Source organism: Manis pentadactyla, chromosome 5, assembly GCF_030020395.1.
Source record: "Manis pentadactyla isolate mManPen7 chromosome 5, mManPen7.hap1, whole genome shotgun sequence".
In the NCBI taxonomy this organism is placed as follows: domain Eukaryota; kingdom Metazoa; phylum Chordata; class Mammalia; order Pholidota; family Manidae; genus Manis; species Manis pentadactyla.
Window position 1 is genome coordinate 120046258 of NC_080023.1, and position 15081 is coordinate 120061338.

Genomic DNA, 15081 nt, shown 5'->3' on the forward strand with positions numbered 1-15081 from the left:
TAGGATCCCAAATGAGAGCTTGGAATGTTTATAGGTTCCTTTCTCTTAGTAGATCTTGAGTCTTTGTCTCTCCAGGATTTGGGGGCTGATAGATACTCTGCAATGGTTGTTAGATAGTCGCTTTCTCGGCATCTTAATCTCTCTCAAGATATGGCTGCTTTTGTATTTCTCCAAAGCCTTCAAATAAAATTTATTTTCATGTTCACTTTGGCTCTCTGGTGAGAGTGTTGACTTACTGTAAGTTACTCCATCATAACCCTAAGTGAAATTCTACAAAGTACTAAAAATTCCTGAGTAAGAAAGCATGACACACAATACCTTCATGAGGTAACTCTATCACACTTATTCTTGTTCCATTTAAGCCTATCTTCACCTGTTCCTCCAAATTGATTAACCTGAAACATAAACCTTAAATACAGCATTTACCTGTTAAAAATATTTCAATGAGTATCTTCCACATATGTCAGAATAATTTTATTCATTGGTAGTCCATAACATCTAAGTTCCCTACAATTTATAAGAATATTTGAAAAAAATTGCAAAATTGACTTTAGTAAATGTTAAATTAATCCTTATAGATGTGACATGTCATGAGCCAAAAGCAACTCAGCACAAATTTTATATAATTTTATATAAATTTTATTTATTGTAGAATGGGAGAGCATTTTAATATTTTTTATATAGTATAGAGTGGACTTCCAAAATAAGCTTAATGCTGTCAAAGTTACTGAGAATCTCTGATCTTTAAATGCTGTAATTATGATCTATCCTGTGCCCACTATATAATTTTATTTTTTAGTGCCTCATGACCCTTACATTTCTAAACCCAGTACACCTTGACATACCTGAAACTGCCTGGACATACTTGAAGATCACCATTATTCTTTTCTATTCATCTATGTCTTTATTCTTATTATTTGTATAGTGTATAAATAAATGTTATCCTTTGCCCACCAGAACACCATTTCTCTTTCAATTCTTTGCTAGTTATTCCCTTTATTTGATTCCTATTATGTATTTATTGTATGTATTGTCATATACATGAAAAATGCATCACATTTATTTGTTTACATTTTTTCAGTATATATTATCTGTCTTTAAGCTTCTGGAAATCAAAGATCATGTCTTATTTGTCTCTTTGTTTATGATAAGTAGCAAAAGTGCATGCTTTACTTAAAATGGAATCTAAATAAATTTTGAGGGACTGGGAGGATTTATACAGACTTCAACAAGGAGGAAAGTGTGTAGAGGAAGAACAGAAAAAGCCAACTGCAGGTACGTTTAGAAATAGAAAAATTTTCTTGTTTGAACTGAAATCTAGTATAGCTCTAAGGGCAGTGTAGTTGATTAGATCAGAAATAGGGATTAGAATGTTTATCAAAAGTTTTAAAGATAGGATAGAGGAATTTTAAGTAGTATGGTTGACCATTAAATGTTTCTAAAGAAGGAATAATACAACTAGACCTTTTGCTCTAAAAGTATTTGTCTGGTAAAGTGTTGATCATGCAGGAGGTATTATGGCCTTAACAAGGATAGAGGCAAAAGGAAAGAATAAGAGAACTAGATGCAAAAGTATTAAGCAAATCATTGAATTGGTGGCACACAGAAAGAGATAATTTAAACACTACTTCATAACAGAGAATTTTGACATGATTAAATACTGATTATCTATATGATTGGATTACTTATACTGGAACTTGCTGACAATATTGTATTTTTTATTCATGCCATGAGGCTATGTTCTATGATATATTCTTCTTGGTGGTATCTAGAAAAAATCTAAGGGACAGTGTACTACATTTATAAGATTCTTTATTTTCTAATAGCCAATGTTATGTAGTAACCCTAAAGTTTGAGAGAAAATCAAATTGTCCACTGACAAGAATTCTAATTTTTTCCTTACTTTAATTTTGAAAAAAATGTCCACATGTTGAGTGTGCATGTGTGTGTCTGTTCGTCTTAGTCTTCTTTGGCTGTCATAAGAAAATGCCATAGATTGTGTAGCTTAAACAACAGCAATTTATTTTCTCACAGTTCTGGAGGCTGAGTAGTCCAAAATCAGGATGCCGGCCAATTTGGTTCCTGCTGAGGGCCTTCTTCCTGGTTTGCAGACGGTGGAGGCCTTCCTTCTGTCCTCATGTGGCAGAGAGAAAGCAAGCTGTCTGGCATCTCTATTTATAAGGTCACCAATCCTATCAGTAGGGCCTTATCCTCATGACCTCATCTAAACCTATTTATCGTCCAAATGCCCCCTCGCCAAACCTCATTCCTTGGGTGGTAAGGCTTCAGCTTATGAATTTTGGGGAAAACAGTTCAGTCCACAGAAGTGTGCAGGGGGTGTGCATGTATGTGTATTTAAATATACATATACATGTGTATATAGAGAAAATATTTTCTTTCTACTGGTAATGCTTTTTGGCTATTTGAGCTGAGCGAGTAAAAAATCTATCTATATTAGCTAAAAACAGGATTATATTCTTGTCCAAGTATCCCAGTGTGTCAGAGAGAACGGCAAGCCAACACGGCCCGGTCCTTGCCTCACAAGGTCATCAAGAAGCACTGTTAGGTGGAGAGCTCCCCAAGGGGCCAGTCATTACCTCCACAGCATTTATCTCCTAGAGGCATCCTTTAACCACTTTAGCTGCCTAGGCCTCTAAAAACTGAGGTTAGGTTGAGACTGGCCTGGGAGGGCTGGGGACATGAGGAAGAAGGTCAGATTTTTTATGTAAATTCTTTGGCTTTGATTCTATCAGCATATTTTTAAATGTCAGTATATTTTGGCTTTAAGGTTTAAGTAAAGGTATTACATAACCAATACAGGAAAAAGATAATCATATGACATGACTTTGGGTTTACCAAACCATTAAAAAATATTAAGATAATTTGATTTTTTCCACATATATGGTAAATGATGCACAAAAAAACACTGACCAAAGACCAGGCTTAACTATATATTCAGTACAGAAACTACTAAAACATGTGTGAACTTGTGTTAATACTGATAATTTTTATTAATCACAAAAACATGCTAAATTACCAAATGTAATAAATACATTTCCTTGCAATTGGTTTAGCTGGGAATTTTCAGGCATGTGAAGAGGTTAAAAACTCTGTTAAGTTTTTATGTTTTTATTAGTGGAAATTTATTCCCACTATTTTATGTTGGTAGTATAAACACCTAACGAGAATGGGATGATGCTGTCAGTGTAAACAGTTACAGGCTTGCTTCATAAAGGGTAAGGGAAACGTATCTATGAGTGCAATTTATGTTTTCAAAACCTGTCTCTTAAGTGCTTCTGCAACTCACAGATGAGTTTCACTGTGCAGTATACTGGTCAGGGTCATTGCTACATAAGGAAGCCACATAACGGGAGGTGATTTAAGCTTTTAAGACATATATACTCTTCACCTCAATCCTTGGTATCTTCTCATCCAATGTCTCACATGATATTAAAATAGATTTGTAATAGTGACAAAGGGAAAACTGTGCTCTTTTCCAACTTTGTTTTATTTGGTTCAAACATAAACAGATTTTCACTGATTTCATTTAATTTTATAAATAATAAAGAAGGCATGAAGTTGATTCCTTTACCATTTTCATTCAGAAACATAAAGAGTAAGTAAATTTTTTCATTTTATTGCAGTTCACAGCTCAGGGATATATGGTGAATAAAAAACTTTGTTGTATTTAAATTTTTCTATAATTCAGAAAAATAAATGCAATGTAGTATTCTAAAAGTAGATAAGCAAATAATACACAGACTGCTTAGATCGCCCTTTCTCAAATAAATGGACATTAACTCAGTCAATTCCACATCCCCTGATTTTCCCATATAACTCTACTTGAATAGGTGTATTCTGAGTATGTTAAACCTTATTGTTTTATGTGAGCTCATTGTTTAGGTGGCAGTAAGATGCAAGGATTTGCAATTCTCTGTAGTATGATCTAAAAAATAGATAAATGAAATAAAAAGACAACTTAAAAGGAAAAACATGTATGAAAAACAATAAGTCAGAGTACAGCAACAAGTCTTTATTCGGAGATTTTCCTCAAGGCCACTTGATGGAAGGGATATACGACAATCTCAAACAACTACGTAACTGACTATGCACTTAGGTTATTCTGTACTTTTCAAACTAACACAGCTGGCACTATTGCCTAGAAGACAACAGTCCATGATTGGAGCTGAGAATTTGCCAATCATTTGCTTTGTAGTGAAATATTTTCCATCTGGGATTAAAACAGTGAAAATAAATGAGAGAGACTAGTCACCTGATGGGATCTTACTGGTGGCCATTCTAAGACACACTTTTAAAATATATCATTGATGAAATGTCTCTCTTTGATTCATCAGGAAGAAATCAGTCTAAATGCTCTTATTGGTGACATCAGCACATGGTGCTCTGAGTCATACCTTTTTTCTCTCCATTTTGATTTACAACTAATCAAACATCCATAATTTAAAAAAGCACCTATGCACAGCAAACCAGGACACCTGAGAGATCCATATACCTGTGCATCCAAAAGAGTGGGAAGATTAGACCATGGAGGATTTAGCAGACACATGGAAGTGGCAAGGAAGCTGGCTGCAGCAGAGGCAGTGACAAAAAAGAAGGTGGCGCCCAGTCTGGCAGTGAGCCGGCATGACTTTTCTGGCAGCGAAGGTGGAAGGTGAAGGCAGTGGGTGAGGGTCTACCCAGCCATTCATGGTACAGCTGGAGGGAACAGTTTCTGTCTCTCAAGAGAGCCCTCAGTGACTAGGGAAAGGGAAAGGAAAGGAAAGAAATGAAGAAAAGTAAAGAAATGTGTCTCTCCTATTGTCTGCCCCTGGAGTTAAGAGGACTTCCCAAGGACCTCTGGGACCCTCCCCTAAACGTGAGGATCCCCCTACCAGGCTGTGGGAACATCAAAAGTCCCAAGTGCTAAGTACATACCTCTCCCATCCTCTGCCACTACCCTTTGCTCTTTTTCTTACCCCACAGGCTCCCAAACTTAACAGCAAGTGAGGTCCAGTAAAATAAACCAAAAACATGTGCTATAGTGCCACAAACTAGAAAAAGGAAAGTTCCTAACTACTAACCCGTTGAACAATTAGAATAAAAGTAAACAAAGCCTTTCCTAAATAATAAAGGTGTTCATTACTTTAGATGTGGTGACAGAGTCACTTTTCATCAAAAAACATGAAAAATCATGGTAATATAGTATTAGAAAAAGAAAATTGCAATTCTCCAGCAACCAAACCACCAGAAATGGAATATTGCAATCTAACTGATAAAGAATTTAAACTAGCTGTTATGAAGAAATTCAAAGAGCTCCAAGGAAATTCATTAAGGTAACACAATGACCTCAGGAATAAAATTAATGAATAGAAAGAATACTTTACCAAAGAGATTGAAATTCTAAAAAAGGACCAAACAGAAATTCTGGAACTGAATAATTTAATAAATGAGAAGAAGAATGCATTAAAATGCATTGAAAATAGAGCAGATTATATGGAAAATAGAATTAGTGAGATGGAAGATAGCAATCCAAAAACAATTCAGGTAAAAAGGAGAGAGAACTAAGATTTTTAAAAAGTATAGAAATCCTACAAGAACCATCAGACTCCATTATAAAAACCCACATAGGAATAATGGGTATTCCAAAAGGAGAGGAGAGAAGAAAGAAGGTAGAAAGTTTATTTAAATAAATAATAGCTGACTTGAAATCTTATATTTAGGTCTTTAATCCATTTTGAGTTTATTTTTGTGTATGGTATAAAACAATGATCCAGTTTCATTCCTTTACTGTACCTGTTCAGTTTCCCCAACATCATTTATTGAAGAGTCTATCTTTTCCTCTGTATATTCTTGCCTCCTTTGTTGTAGATTAATTGACCATATAAACATGGGTTTACTTCTGGGTTTTCTTTTATTTTCTATTGATCTACACATCTATTTTTGTTCTTTTGATTCCCATAGCTTTTAGCATAATTTGAAATCAAGGAATGTTATTAACTCCAGTTTCATTCTTTCTTAAGATAGCATTAGCTATTTAGGCTTTTTGTGGTTCCATACAAATTTGTGTATTATTTATTCTAGTTCTGTGAAAAATGCCATTGGTATTTTAATAGGGATTGAATTGAATCTGTAGATTATTTTTGGTAATATGAACATTTTAATATTAATTCCTCCAATCCATGACCATGTTATATCTTTCCATTTCTTTATGTCCTTTAATTTCTTTCAGCAATACCTTATAGTTTTCAGAGTGCATGAATTTTACTTCCTTGTTTAAATTTATTCCTATGCATTTTGTTATTTTTGATGCAATTGCAAATAGGGTTGTTTTATTAATTTTTCTTTCTACTAATTTATAGGTATATAGAAACAGAACTGATTTCTGCATACATATTTTGTGGCCTTCAACTTTATTGAATTCATTTATTATTTACAGTAGTTTTTTGATGGAGTCTTTACGGTTTCTAAATATAGTATTAAGTCATTTGCAAATTAACAATTTAGTTCTTCCTTACCAATTTGGAAGACATTTTTCTTGTCTGATTTCTATGGCTAGATTTCCAGTACTATGTTGAATAAAGTGGTGAATATGGGAATCCTTGTCTTGTTCCTGGTCTTAAAGGAAGACTTTCATCTTTTCACCATTGAATATGATGTCAGCAGGAGAATACAAATCAAAACCACAATGAGATACTACCTCATACCAGTTAGAATAGCTAGTATCCAAAAGACAAGAAACAAAAAATATTGACAAGGTTGTGGAGAAAAGGGAGCCTTCATGCACTTTGGTCAGAAGGTACAAGGGTGCAGCCACTACGGAAACAGTATCGAGGCTCCTCGAAAAAACAAAAATAGGAATATACCATATGATCCAGTAATTACACTTTTGGATGTTTACCTGAAGAAAACAAAAATACCAATTTAAAAAGACATATGCACCCCATATTCATTGTAGCATTATTTATAATAGCTAAGAAAATGGAAGCAACCTAAGTGTCTATTAATAGATGAATGGATAAGAAAGATGTGGGATACATATGTATATAATGGAATATTAACCATAAAAAATGAAATCTGCCATCTGTGACAACATGTATGCACCTATAAGGTTTTATGCTAAAGTCATACAGAGAAAGAGAAATACCATATGATTTCACTTATATATGGAAGATAAAAAATTAAACAAACAAAACAGAAATAGACTCATAAATACAGAGAACAAATGAGGTTGCTGGGGGCATGGGTAAGAGAGGTGAAGGGGGCAAACAGTTACAAACTTCCATTCATAAAATAAATAAGTCAAGGTATAAAAAGGACAACATAAGGAATATAGTTAATTATATTGTGATAACTTGGTATGGTGACAGTAATTACACCTATCATGTTTTATAGTAAACACACATATGTCAAATAATTATATTGTACAACTGAAACCAATATAATATTGTATATCAACTATTCTTCAATTCAAAAAATAAACAAAACTTAAAAAGAAAATAAGTAATAGTTGAGAATTTCCCCAATTTGGGGAAAATCCTGATATGGAAATCCACAAAGCTAATAGAACACCTTATTATCTTAATGTAAAAAGAACTTCTCCAAGAAACATTATATTAAAACTGTCAACTGTCAAAGGAAAGAATTTTTAAAGCAGAGAAAAATGATAGTAGCCTAAAGTTACCCCCCTTATTCTGTCAGCAGATTTCTCAGCAAAAACTTTACAGGCCAAGAGAGACTGGAATGACATATTCAAAATACTGAAAGATAAAATCTGCCATCCAAGAATACTTTGTCTGGTGAAGTTATCATTCACATATGAAACATAAATAAAAGCTTTCACAGACAATCAAAAGCTAAGGGAGTTCAACACTACTAGATCTGCCTTGCAAGAAGTTGAAAGGACCTCTTCAAGCCAAAATGAAAGTACACAAAACTCCAGTTTATATGATAGTCAGAATTAGAATACTGTAACTATTTTTTAGGACAGTATTTAAACTCTCAACTATAGCTAATGATTAAAGTAAAAAAGCTTTAAAAATAACAATTGCTACTACAATTGGTAACAGAATCACAACATAAAAAAAAGTAATTTGTCACATAAAAATTGTAAAAAGGAAGAGGAAAAGGATGGAAACTTCATAGACAAATGAAGATAAATTGCTATTAATAGAGAAAGAACTATTTTATCTATGAGATGTTTCATGATAACCACAAAGAAAAATCTAGAGCAGAGACATGAAACACTAAAAAAAAAGGTGGGGGGGGTGTATACTGAGCGAATCACCATGGGAAACCAATGTACAAGGCAGACAGAAACAGAAGGTCAACAATGGAGAGGCAAAATAACAAGAAGGCAAAAAATAAAATGGCAGTAATAAATTATTATATATCAAAATCCACCCTAAATGTAAATGGATTTAACTCATCTATCAAAATGCACACAGTGGCTGGATGGGTAAAAAAAAATACAAGACTCAAGCATATGCTACCTACTGAGACTTATTTCAGCTCTAAAGACACACATATAGGTGCAAGTGAAAAAAATGGAAGATGATATTCCAAGCAAATGGACATGAAAAGAAGGTGGAAATAGCCATACTTATATCAGACTAAATAAACTTTAAGCCAAAAAGAGTAACAAGAGACAAAAAGGTCATTATATAATGACAAAAGGGTCAATACATCATGAAGATAAAAATAGATACATGTCTAACACCCAATTACCAAAATATATCAAGCAATTAATAACAGATCCTAAGAGAGAAATAGACAACAATATGATTCAATACCCCACTCTTGGCAATAGGTAGACTGTTCAGATATAAAATCAACAAAGAATCATTGGAATTGAACCATACTTTAGAGCAAATAGACTTAATAGACATATACAGAATATTCCATCCATCAGTAGCAGAATATACATTCTTCTTAAGTGCACATAGAACATTCTCCAGGATATCATATAATAGTTTGCAAGACAAACCTTAGCTAATTTAAGAAGATTGAAATCATACCAACTACCTTCTTTGAAAATTCTGCGAAATTAGAAATCAAGAAGAGGAAAATGAGAATATCTATAAATATGTGGAGACTAAACAACATACTTCTAAACAGCCATTGGATCAAAGAAGAAATTAAAAGGGAAATAAGAAATTATCACAAAAGTGATGAAAATCAAAATACAACCTATCAAATACTGTGGGATGCAGCAAAAGAAGTTCTGAGAAAAAAGTTTATAGCAGTAAACATGTATATTAAAGAATTATAAAGATCTCAAACAACCTCACAGTATCTCAAAGAATTATAGAAAAGAACAAACTAAACCCCAATTAGCAGAAAGTAGTAATGAACTTGTAACAAATTATAAATCAGCCATAGAGACCTAATGCACAGCATAATGAATATAGACAAAAACACAAAAACACTGTATTATAATTATGTAACATGATAAATACCACTACATCAGCAATCATATTACAATATGTAAATGCATTAAAGTAGCATGCTATATATCTTAAACTTACACAATGTTCCACATCAAATTTATTTAATAAAAATTTTAAAATGCTCTTACTAAAAAATAAATTCATATTGTCAGTTTTAAGGTAAAGTAATATTGAAGGACAGAAGCATTTGGTGACTGAAGTCACAAAAGAGGAAACAAAGAGTAAAAAAATCAGTGTCGCTTTAGGGAAAATTCAAGGGAGTATGTGTTCCAATTCAAAGTTATTCATTTTTGTAATTTAGAAAGCCTCTGAGTGAAGATCGTTGACTATTGCAAGAGGACTTGGATTGTAAATAGCAGACATGAGAGATTCAAGTGAACTTTAATAAAGGGAATTCTTGGTTCATGTGATTGACAACAGTGGTCTTGATAAGGATTTGAGTGTGATTCAATAATTTCAATTAACTCCATTTGATTTCCCTGATTTCTGGTCTTATTTCCTTGTGGTCATTCCCACTTGACAAGATCTTATAAAAAATATATGAGCCACCCCTATGGCAGTCAGCTTCCTCGTTCATGTCCAGCTAAAAAAGGGTTATTTTTTTCTGAAGAGTTTCAGGAAAAGTCCTGATGATTGCCCTGATAACCACCTTGGAGATATGCATGAATCTGAAATAATTGTTTTAGTTAAGATTAATATCAATTATATTCATTATGCCCCAACCCTGGAGTTGGGGTATGGTCAATTCCATGCAAATTAAAGTATCTTTAAATGGTAGGACAAGATAGTTCCCCCAAAAAATAAACCTTGAGGTTCTTTCCAAAAATTGGAGATGGGGTAGGAAATATGTTAGGCATTTAACTCTGCAAATATTCATTGAATGGACATTAAGAATTAAAAAACATTTGGTACTTGTCTTTCTCCACCTGGCTTATTTCACTGAGCATAATACCCTCTAGCTCCATCACAAAACAGCAGCAGAATCACAGAACCCAAGAATGGACTAATAGGTACCAAAGGGAAAGGGACTGGGGAGGATGGGTGGGAAGGGAGGGATAAGGACGGGGAAAAAGAAAGGGGACAATACGATTAGCATGTATAGTGTGGGGGAGCTCGGGGAGGGCTGTGCAACACAGAGAAGACAAGTAGAGATTTTACAGCATCTTACTACGCTGATGGACAGTGACTGTAAAGGGGTATGTGGGGGGAACTTGGTGAAGGGGGGAGCCTAGTAATCATAATGTTCTTCATGTAATTGTAGATTAATGATACCAAAATAAATAAATAAATATAAATAAAAATTAAATTAAATTAAATTAAAAACAAACAAAAAAAAGAATTAAAAAACAGAAACTCTTTATCCTGATTCTATTTCACTTTATCACCACAAATTTAGCAGCCTAAAGCAAGACCCACTTATTACCTCTGTTTAAATACAAACTGAGGCACATTAAATATTTTAAGAGTGAGCAAAAATGTATTTGAATTGGGCAGCATCCAATCTGGCAGATAGAAAGGAGTTCGGAGTTCCAAGGAGCTGTACAAAACGGAAGACTTTTATAAATAGAAAGGAAAGCAGACAAGGAATTTTTACTAGGCAAAACCAGGTTGGTTATTGTAAAGTTACTTTTCTTTAGCGAATGGCAGGTCTATCCGGCAGATTGCCTAACTAGAGCTGATTAGGTGATTCCTGCTTGACTGTTTTCAGATTTCATTTCTGAGAGTCAAAATTGTAATTAAGTTAAATCTCAGGTTGGTGACATGGAGCTTAGCATAAGCAGCTCTATTTTGGGCCTGTTGTCTTGTTTTTTAAGATCTCACACTTCTGTAGTCAGAAATCTCGTTTGCCATTCACTTAAGATAACACATGGCTGAAATCAAAATCAGGGTGTCAGGCAGGCTGAGTTTTCCTCTGGTGTCTCCTGGGAAAAATCTGCTCACGAATCATTCTTGCTGATAGAATTCATTTCATTGTGGTTATATGACTCAAATAGCATTTTCTTTCTGCGTGGAGACTGTAGGTCATTCTCAGCCCCTAGGAGCTACTCTTGGGCCCTTTTCAGATGGTCCCTCTATCTGTAAGGCAGTAAAGACTTCCATGAATCTTTCTGGTGCTTCAAATCTCTGACTTACTCTTCTGTAAGTGTCCTAAGAAAAACTCTTTTAAAGACTCATATGATTAGATCAGACCTACCCAGAAGAATTCTCCTTATTTTAGAGTCAACTGTTCCATAAAACAATACCATAATCCTAGGAGCAAAACCCATTATATTCCAGTAAGGGATTTTTCAGGATTTATAAACCAAAGAGAGCAAGAAATCTTTGGGGAAAATCTTAGAATTCTATATAACGTATCCACCTAATCACTTTGGCCTATAAATTGATCACTTAAATAAGTTTTTCACATTTACCCACTTCAGAAAAGTATTTTCAATTATCATACCACCTATATTTTAGATATAGCAATTAGTTATCATTCATGTTGAGTAATTAGAGCTTTTGAATTTAAAGTAATTAAATTGATAAATTACTTTTTCTGAACCTTTAATTTGATGAGTCAACCTGAGTGGTCAGCTTCTGAGTCCCTCTTGAAATGGTTGGTTATCATGTCAACCCTGACAATTACAATTTGCTTAATTGTCCTAGGTTCAATTTTCCCTACTCCATTATCTTCCTACTTATACTAAAGTTTGATTGCTAGTTACTCAAATGCTATGCATTCATAAAAATAAATCATTTAAACAAGTGAAGAGATTATAAAAACTTATGATGGAAAAAGGATATTTATGGTGCTTCTATGAAAGCAATTAAATGGAAATATTGAAGGTTTCAGTAAACAATAGCTAATAGAACACATCTATTGAATTATAACATTTTTATCACATATTCTCAGAAGGGGCCCCCCTCATTCTTTTCCTTTTGTGAGTTTTAGTTTTTGCCAAAGGATTTAATGAAATGTAACATGTTAAAGATAAACTCAATTATTTTACCTTTAACTCAAACTTCCCATATTTTACCATTTGTTTCAATGATACCAGTTTTCTTGATTTTTTCCTTCTTTCACTTCTGCACCTTCACTCTCTTCATATTCAATGATAAAGGCATGAGTCTCTTGGTGAATCTGAAAAAAATCCATTGCTCTTCATCCTACAGAAATAGATATATGTGAATATATGCATATATACACAACATTTTGCTTTCAATTTGGAGACTCACTGATCCTCTAAAACTATGTCCATATCATATTTCTTAATTTTTGCTATGCAATTCTATGAAAAGTTTTATATCCACATTCCCTTTCTATTTCCAGAGCTCTCAGCCCCACTCCTCATTTACTGGAATTATATCCTTGCTCTTTCCAGACACTAGTGTATCCATATGCAATTACATTGATCCATATGCATCCAAATGCACCTTACACACAGATAAGGTTTAATATTTTTTTCTCCAAACACTTTTTCAGTATATTCATTTAATCTAAAGTCTCCTTCTCTGTATTTCAGTGCTCATTCCCTTTATATAAACTTACAAAGCCCCCCTCCGTCTTTTTTCCCTAAGTCCACTGCCTCATCCTGTTCCTTAGCTACTAGTTGTGGAAAATACTAGAACAAGTGTTTTCCTGGTTTCAACCAAGTCCAGATACTTTCCTCTAAATGAAACTAACTTCTTTCTTTCTGCCTTCATGCCTTTCATTGCAGGTGATTTCATAGACTCCCCTAATTACCTAGCCTCAGCTTCCTGCCCTTCTGCATTACTTTTGGCGTGTGTGTGTGTGTGTGTGTGTGTGTGTGTGTGTGTGTGTGTGTGTGTACATGCTGTTATTAACCTCAAATGAGTTTTGCTCTGCTCGTTTTCTCCACTGCTACACTGCAAAATCAGGAGAAACAGAGTTCATTTCCATTGTACCTGTCCCTCTGCCTTGCCTCCCTTCCTACCTCCAAATAAGAATATTGTGTTATCTGTAAAAGCACCTGTACACATGTAGTTAAGTGCTAGTGGTGAATATAAAAGTAAGCCAATAAATTATATTTTATACATTTTCAAAGAAAGAAAAAAATTAATTTTAATAGAACTGAATATAGCCTGTAACTCTGTTTTAAAAGTCTGTTAGTTATTTAAAAGAAATATATCTTTCATGAAACAACACCCAAATGCATACACACATATTAACATATATACAACCTTGAAAATAAAAGGTAAGGTGAAAAAGAACTTCCTCATTCCTTCTGACAAAAATAAATGAAATGGGATAAGTTCTCAGGAATTGCTCAAAGGTTAATTCTCAAACAAAGCAATTCATTGGCAAAGTATTTCAAAAAATAAACTCCAGCACAGAGAGCAGAGTGTTTAACCCTGTGATGGCCCTGGATCCTGATGTTTCCTAACAGAGTGGAGGGGAAAAAAATAAAAAGGAAGAAACCATAAATCACATTAGTGTCCATCACAGGGAAACAGTAATGGTTTCAAGAGGAACCTTTGTCATGAAAAGGCCTCCATGACACCAAGTGAGTGAGGAACTGGCTCAGGAACTGAGAGGAACACATAGCAAAGGATTAGTCCAGTGGAAGTTTCTCTGCTTTAGCCTAGGACTCGTGTTTGTATTGGTTTCTTATGTCTCTTTCCCAGTGCCGAGGTCCTGGGCCAGAGTCAAAGGAAGCCCTGTGGCCAACTGTCTCCTTGAATACAGAGATTGTAGTAATGCAATTAGCAATGATGCACAGATTCTTTGCATGAATGTTCTGGGAAGTATGTCAGTTCTCTGAGTGACAACAGCAAAGTCAAGCAAGAATCAATGCAGTTATTTGGAAATAGCAGTGTCTTCAGGGATTATGCAGAATAGGGGGTGGGCAGAACATAATCAAAACTAGCTGTAAAAGCAGCTACTTCCAGTTTTCGATGCTGAAAAGAGGAATTTGGGTGATTGAAGTACAGAATAGTTGCTATGCTATTAATTTGCACAGTAACTGTACCTCTAGGCTGGAGGCCTTAGGAAATACCTGTTATGTTTATATTTACATTTTAATTGGTATAGATTAGGCATTGTGGGAATTCAGAGTCTGTCAAACCAACACTAAAAGTGACATTATAAAACCTGCCTGGGGAGATGTTGAAAAATCATTCCTTTCAGATTGGGAGATTTCCTTCTCCCTTTCCACACTGCCCTTAGTGAATAACTTCTGTTAAACTAATACTTACCATGGAAAAGTGTTAATTGATTCATTAAAGAGTAGCTTTTTGGAATTAGAGAGTATTGTATAGACAAAGTGTAGTTCATTTGCTCCCCTTGTGTTATGTATAGGTTTTTAATTCATGAGATAATATCAACATTTAGCAGTGCCTGGATATTTTAGATGTTAGCTTCCTTTACCACTTTTTTGAGTAAGCCCAAAATCTGTATTTATCCAGGGAAGAAAGTAAAAGTCAAAGTTGAGTAAGTTGTCCAGACTATTTAGGGTGATAATAATGATATTATGTGTCCTGTATTTCATAGTATGATAGCAGTTTATACAATTCCACATTTAAATGGCAATAAAAATGTAAATTGTATAAAGTTTACAACAAATTTTATGCTGTTAAAATATTTTGAATGAATGTAATGCTTTCAGCAAAATGCTTCACCAAATTTGTGTTCCAG